This window comes from Stegostoma tigrinum, chromosome 1 (genome assembly GCF_030684315.1).
Source record: "Stegostoma tigrinum isolate sSteTig4 chromosome 1, sSteTig4.hap1, whole genome shotgun sequence".
NCBI classification, from domain to species: Eukaryota; Metazoa; Chordata; class Chondrichthyes; order Orectolobiformes; family Stegostomatidae; genus Stegostoma; species Stegostoma tigrinum.
In genome coordinates this window covers 141,866,302-141,874,165 of record NC_081354.1, presented here as the reverse complement: position 1 = coordinate 141,874,165, position 7,864 = coordinate 141,866,302, and positions in this window count along the sequence as shown.

Sequence of the window (7,864 nt, the reverse complement as noted above, 5' to 3'; positions counted from 1 at the left end):
AGAACACTTTGGCGACAGTGACCACAACAGCCTCACATTTACCATAGCCATGGAAAGGGAAAGGAGCAGTTACCAGGGGAAGATATTTAACTGGGATAAAGGAAACTATGACGCTATCAGACAGGAGTTGAGAAGTACAGATTGGGAGCAATTGTTCCACAGAAAGGGCACAGCAGACATGTGGAGGCTGTTTAAGAAGCAGGTGTTGCGAGTGATGTATAAATTTGTTCCTCTGAGACAGGTAAGAAGGGGTAAGAGCCTTAGATGACGGGTACAGAGGTGCTTCTTGTCAAAAAGAAAAAGGCAGCGTACGTAAGGTGGAGGAAGCAAGGGTCTAGCACAGCTTTAGAGGATTATAGGCTTGCTTGGAAGGAGCTCAAAAGTGGACTGAGGAGGGCCAGGAGGGGTCACGAAAAAGGCTTGGCAGGAAGGATTAGGGAGAACCCGAAGGCATTTTACTCATACGTGAGGAATAAGAGAATGATCAGGGTGAAGGTAGGGCCGATCAGGGATAGCATAGGGAACTAGTGCGTGGAGTCTGAACAGATAGGGGAAGCCCTAAATGAGATTTTTGCTTCGGTTTTCACTAAGGAAAGGGACCTTGTTGTGAATGGGAACTTTGAGGAGCAGAGAAACAGGCTTGAACAGATCGAGATTGAGGAAGTTGATGTGCTGGAAATTTTGGCAAACATTAAGATTGATAGTCCCCAGGGCCAGACCAGATTTATCCTAGGTTGCTCCGGGAAGCAAGAAAGGAGGTTGCTAAGCCGCTGGCGAAGATCTTTGCTTCCTCACTCTCCCACGGGAGTCGTACCAGAAGATTGGAGGGAGACAAATGTTGTTCCTCTTTTCAAGAAAGGGAATAGGGAAATCCCTGGAAATTACAGACCAGTCAGTCTTACGTCTGTGGTCAGCAAGGTTTTGGAAAGAATTCTGAGGGATAGGATTTATGACTATTTGGAAAAGCATAGTGTGATTAAAGGGAGTCAGCATGGCTTTGTGAGGGGCAGGTCATGCCTTACAAATCTTATTGACTTCTTTGAGGAAGTCACGAGACAGGTTGACGAGGGTCAAGCAGTGGATGTGGTGTACATGGACTTCAGCAAGGCATTTGATAAAGTTTCCCACGGCAGGCTCATTCATAAAGTCAGGAGGTATGGGATACAGGGTGATTTGGCTGTCTGAATTCAGAATTGGTTGGCTGACAGGAGGCAGAGAGTGGTTGTAGATGGTAAGTATTCTGCCTGGAGGTCAGTGCTGAGTGGTGTCCCGCAGGGCTCTCTTCTTGGGCCTCTGCTCTTTGTAGTTTTTATAAATGACTTGGATGAGGAGGTTGAGGGGTGGGTTAGTATGTTTGCTGATGACACAAAGGTTGGAGGTGCCGTTGATAGTATCGAGGGCTATTGTAGGCTTCAGCGAAACATTGACAGAATGCAGAGCTGGGCTGAGAAATGGCAGATGGAGTTCAACCTGGATAAATGCAAAGTGATGCATTTTGGAAGGACGAACTTAAATGCTGAATATAGGATTAAAGGCAGGATTCTTGGCAGTGTGGAGGAACAGCAGGATCTTGGTGTTCAAGTGCATAGCTGCCTCAAAGTTGCCACCCAGGTGGATAAGGTTGTTAAGAAAGCATATGGTGTTTTGGCTTTCATTAACAGGGGGATCGAGTTTAAGAGTCGCGACGTTATGCTGCAGCTCTACAAAACCCTGGTGAGACCACACTTGGAATATTGTGTCCAGTTCTGGTTGCCCTATTATGGGAAAGATGTGGAGGCTTTGCAGAGGGTGCAAAGGAGGTTTACCAGGATGCTGCCTGGACTGGCGGGCTTGTCTTACGAGGAGAGGTTGACTGAGCTTGGACTTTTCTCTCTGGAGAGAAGGAGGAAGAGAGGTGACCTGATCAAGGTGTACAAGGTAATGAGAGGCCTTGATAGAGTCAATAGCCAGAGACTTTTCCCCAGGGCAGGATTGACTGCCACGAAGGGTCATAGTTTTAAGGTGTTAGGAGGAAGGTATAGAGGAGACATCAGAGGGAGGTTCTTCACCCAGAGAGTTGTGAGCGCATGGAACAGTTTGCCAGTGGTAGTCGTGGAAGCGGAGTCATTAGTGACATTTAAGCGACTGCTGGACATGCACATGGACAGCAGTGAATTGAGGGGCATGTAGGTTAGGTTATTTTATTTTTGGATTAGGATTATTCCACGGCACAACATCGTGGGCCAAAGGGCCTGTACTGTGCTGTACTTTTCTATGTTCGAAAGAAGACAAGCAACCTGTGCGCCTACCCTAAGAAACCTTTTACAACAGCAGTGATAACAGACTTTTGCTTTGGCAGAGCTACCATGTGCTGACAGGTATGGCTAGGCAAGGCAGGAACAATGCAAGTATGCAGGTAGGTACAAAATGAGCAAGCACTAAGACAGCAAGAAACAATGCTGAGACACAGCCTGGTCCATACTGAAAACTGGGTCCTGATCATGTATGCAAAGTGTCACTGCTGCAGTGAAAACAAAAAATGTTGGAGATCACAGCGAGTCAGGCAGCATATGTGGAGAGGGAGCAAGCTAACGTTGAGTCTAGATGACTCTTCATCACCGCTCATTTGAAGTGTGGAGGGGACAGCATTTATACAATAGTGGAGAGGTGGATGGAGTGCTGGGTGAGAAAGGGTGCAGATAGTACACATTAGACCAAAGAAGAAAGAAAATTACAGCACAGGAACAGGCCCTTCAGCCCTCCAAGCCTGCGCCAATCCAGATCCTCTACCTAAACCTGTCGCCTATTTTCCAAGGATCTGTATCCGTCTGCTCCCTGCCCATTCATGTATCTGTCTGGATCTTAAATGACGCTATCGTGCCTACCTCTACCACCTCCGCTGGCAACGCGCTCCAGGCACCCACCACCCTCTGCGTAAAGAACTTTCCACGCATATCTCCCATAAACTTTTCCCCTCTCACCTTAAAATTGTCACCCCTAGTAACAGAGTCCCCCACTCTGGGAAGAAGCTTCTTGCTATCCACTCTGTAAATACCTCTCATGGTTGTGTTGATCTCATTCAGGTCCCCCCTCAAGCTCCATCTTTCTAATGTAAATAATCCAAATCTATGTAAACAATCCTAATATAAGTGATCGAAATGTGAACCCAGTTATGCCTGCCTTTTAATGGGGTATGTGGAACAATTCTGTTTTACTCCTACACTGGCCCATCCTACAACTCTTCTCAGTATATCGACAACTGTTTCGTTGCTGTTTCATGCTCCCACCAGGATCTTGAAAAAAAATGTTAATTTTGCCTCCAATGTCAACTCCGCTATAATTTCCACACTGTCCATCTCCAACACTTCCCTTCCTTTCATCTACTACAAACTCACTGACTCCCATTGTTACCTTCACAACAGCTCTTCCCACCCCACGTCCTCGAAGGATTCCATCCCATTCTGACAGTTCCTTCACCTATGCCATCTGCATTTTGTATGGACCAGTCCATCTGGGACACGTTGTCCATTTCTCGATAGCCACCAACACAATGCCCTCTTTCCACAGCACCTTCCCATGCAGCCTCAGAAGGTACAACACTTGCCCCTACACCTTTTCCCTGCGCACCATCCAACGGTGGTCTTTCCAGATGAAGCAGCATTTTACCTGTGCCTCCTCCAATCTAGTTGTTTGCATTTGTTGCAACAAATGTGGCCTATTCTATGTTGGAGAAACCAAACGCAGACTGAATGACTGCTTTACGGAACACGTCCAGTCTGTCCACAAGCATGACCCAACCTTCCCATAGCTAGTCATTTTAACATAATATCCTGCTCACTTACCCACTTGTCTGTCCTCAGCCTTCTGCCATGTCCCAGAGGACCATAGTGCAAACTGGAAGACTAATATCTCATCCTCAGATTAGGCACTTTAAACCTTCTGGACGTAATATTGAGTTCAACACCTTCAGGTTGTGAATTCACCTCCAGTTCGTCCCTTTTTTTAAGCTTTACTTGTTACATTCTCTGTCACCGTCTCTCCCCTCCCCACTCCGTTGGGACTGTCTGATCTTTCGAGGCTGGCAGTTAGACACACCATCGTTTTCTTTCTCACAGTCCAATCACTTAAAGTGAACTATCAACATCCTTTCTCCACTAGCACTCCAACATCCACCCCCCACTCACCCCCCTCCCCCAACTACTGCATAAATGCTGTCCCCACCACACTTCATTTCAGTTCTTGTAAACAGTCATCTAGACTCGAAACATTAGCTTGCTCTCTCTCCACAGATGCTGCCCTGACCTGCTGTGGTTTCAAACAATTTTGTTTTCTGTATAGATTCCAGCATCTGCAGTAATTTTCAAAGCTATATGCCCTGCTAGGTACATGGACCTGGCAATGTATCAAGGAGGTGCAACAATGGTCTAGCAGCACTCCAAAATTATCAAGTAATTAAGGGACAAAAAGAGGAGGAAATAAATGCAATGTATTATTAAAGAAAATGTGCTAGGGAAACTAAGGGGCGAAAATAAGTTCTGCGCATCTAACGGGACACATCCTAGAATACTAAAGGAAGTAGCTACAGAGATAGTAGATGTCATGGTAGCAACTTTCCAAAAATCTTGGGAGGTTTTTCAGAGGATTAGAACAATGACAATATAATACCTTTATTTACAAAGGGAAAGTAACGAAAATCGGTTTGATTTAATTTGATCTGATTTGATTTATTGTGGTCACATGTACCTAAATTCAGTGAAAAGCTTTACTTGCGAGCAGTACAAGCACATCATAACAAACAAGGACATATAGATCATAGGGTGCTTAGACGGAATGAGGCAGACAGGTTACACTGCACAGAAGATGCATGAAGCATAGAACATCGAACATTACAGCGCAGTGCAGGCCCTTCGGCCCTCGATATTGTGCCGACTTGTGAAACCAATCTGAAGCCCATCTAAACTACACTATTCCATTATCATCCAAATGTTTATCCAGAAGCAAGATTAACATTAACAAGATCAATTTTTTTTTGTTAGACAGTCCATTCAACAGACTATTAATGGCAGGGCAGAACCTGTTGGTGTGTGTGTACAAGCTCTGTATTCTCTGCATGACAGAAGAGGTTGTAGGGGAGCATTACCAAGGTGGGAGGGATCTTCAATGATATTGGCAGCCTTTCCCCAGCGACAAATGTAAATGGAGTCTGTGGATGGGAGGTTGGCTTCTATGATGGTTTGGGGTGTGCACACAACCTTTTGTATTTTCTTACACTCCTGGGCACAGCAGTTGCTATACCAGGCTGTTATGCACCTGAACAGTATGCTTTCAATGGTGCATCCGTAAACATTGGTGAGGCTCCTTATGGACATGCCAAATTTCCTGAGCTGCCTGAAGAAGAGGAGGTGTTGTTGTGCCATTTTGACCATTACACTTACGTCTGAAGTCCAGGACAGGTTGTCAGTTATTGTCACTGAGGAACTTGACGCTCTGAACTCTCTCAACCTCAGTCCGTTGATATAGATGGGGACGTGTTCTTCTCCCTTCTTTCTGAAGTCAATGATCAGTTCTTTTGTTTTGCATACATTGACAGAGAGGTTGTTAGCATTCCACCACATCACCAAGTCCTGTACCTTTCTGTATTCTGACTCATCTTTGTTTGATATCCTTCCTACCACAGTAGTGTCGTCAGCAAGCTTGTAGATGGCATTTGTTCAGAATTTGGTCACACAGCCATGGTGTACAGTAGGGGCCTGAAAATGCATCGCTGCTGGGCACCAGTGCTGAGGATTATCATGGAGGTGGTCTGTCTTCACTGATTGCAGTTTGTGCGTCAGGAAGCTGAGGATCTTTGCAGAGTGGAGCCAAGACCAAGTCTCGGAGTTTTGAGATCAGTCTGGGGGAGTTAGTGGTGTTGAAGGCAGATGTAGTTGATGAGTAGGAGATAGACATAGGCATCCTTGTTGTCAAGACGTTCCAGGAATGGGTGTAAGGCTAGGGAAATAGTGTCTGCTGTGGACTTGATACATCAATAGGCAAACTGCAGGGAATCGAGGTAAGCTGGAAGGCTGGTGTTGATGTGGCCCATGTCCAGCCCCACAAAGCATTTAATGTTTATGGAGGTCAGAGCTACTGGGCTGTCGTCATCAACTGCAGGTGTTTTCTTTGGTAACTATAGTTACAAGATAACTACAGACTTGTAGCTTAATATCTGTGACTGGGAAAACATTAGAGACTATTATAAAGGATGGAATAACAGCATTTAGAAATTATCAATATAGTCAAGCAGCATCAGGATGGCTTCATGCGCAGGAAATCATTCTTGACAAATTCATCAAGGAAGTAACAAGCAAGATATCTAAGGAGCAGCAGTAGATGTAGTGTATTTGAATTTTCAGAAGGTGCTTGATAAGTTACTGCACATTAAGCTCGTACCAGCGATAACAGGAACTGCAGATGCTAGAGAATCCGTGATAACAAGGTCTAGGCCAGAAACGTCAGCTTTCCTGCTCCTAAGATGCTGCTTGGCCTGCTGCGTTCATCCAGCCCCACACCTTGTTATCTTGCACATTGAGCTATTGTTTTGGAGGTAATACAGACGATTGTTTTGCATTAGTTAGCCAGAGTTGCATTAAGGGGGCATTTTCAGGTTAGCGCTTCCACTCATAAAAACTGAAAGAGCTGCAGATGCTGTAAATCAGGAACAAAAACAGAACTTGCTGGAAAAGTTCAGCAGGTCTGGTAGCATCTGTGAAGAGAAATCAGAGTTAATGTTTCGAATCAGGTGACCCTTCCTCAGAACTTGTCTTTAAATTCCTGCTGAGCTTTTCTAGCAATTTCTGTTTTTGCTCCACTCATTATAGTTGCCAGGAGATCAGTGTTGGGGCCACAATTATCTACAAATGGATATTAATAACTTTGATAAGGCAATGTCTGTACTATAGCCAGGTGTACAGATAACACAAATATAGGTGGGAAGGCATGTGGGGAGGATGATACAGAGTCAGATGAATATAGACTGGTTAAGCTAGAGTACAAAAATTTGATGGCTGGAATATAACATGGAAAAACAGGAGGTTATGCACTTTGACAGGAGGAAAGAAGATGAAAATTGTTTAAATGTAAAAAGACTGGAGGCGGCTATGGAACAGAGGGAATGGGGAGTTGTGCATAAATCTCAAAAAATCTAGTATCCAAGTTCAGCAGATAATAGGGAAGGCAAACAAAACTTATTTGAAAGGAAATCAAGTATTGGCGTATAGATGTTTTGCTAACACTGTTCAAGGCACTGGTCAGTCCACAACTTGAATACTGTGAAGAGTTTTGGGCTCCTTATCTACAGAAAGATATATTGATACTGGAGGCAGTGCAGAGAAGGTTTTCTAGATGGATACCGGGTATGAAAAGACTGCCTTATGAAGAGATGAGCAGGTTGGACATCAGAATTTAGATTCAACTTTATTGAAATATACAAGATTCTTTGGGGACTTAACAGGGTAGCTGAAGGAAGTTTATTTCTCTTTAAAGGAGAGTCAAGGATCACAGCACATAAACTCAGGATACGAGGTCTTTAATATACATTTGAGAGATGTGGATGGGCCAGCATTTATTGCCCATCCCTAGACGCCCTTGAGAAAGTGGTAGCGAGCTGCCTTCATGAACCACTGCAATCCATGTGCTGTAAGTTGACCCACAATGCCATAAGGTCAGGAGAGATAAGGTGAGGAATTTCTTATCAGATGGTATTGAATCCGTGAAATTCTTCGCTGTAGAGGCTGGATGGAGCTGTGTCATTAAGTATATTCTAGGCTGAGACAGATGGATTTTTAATTAGTAAAGGATTTGAGGATTATAGGGAAAAGGTCGGAAAGTGGAGGATTATCAGATC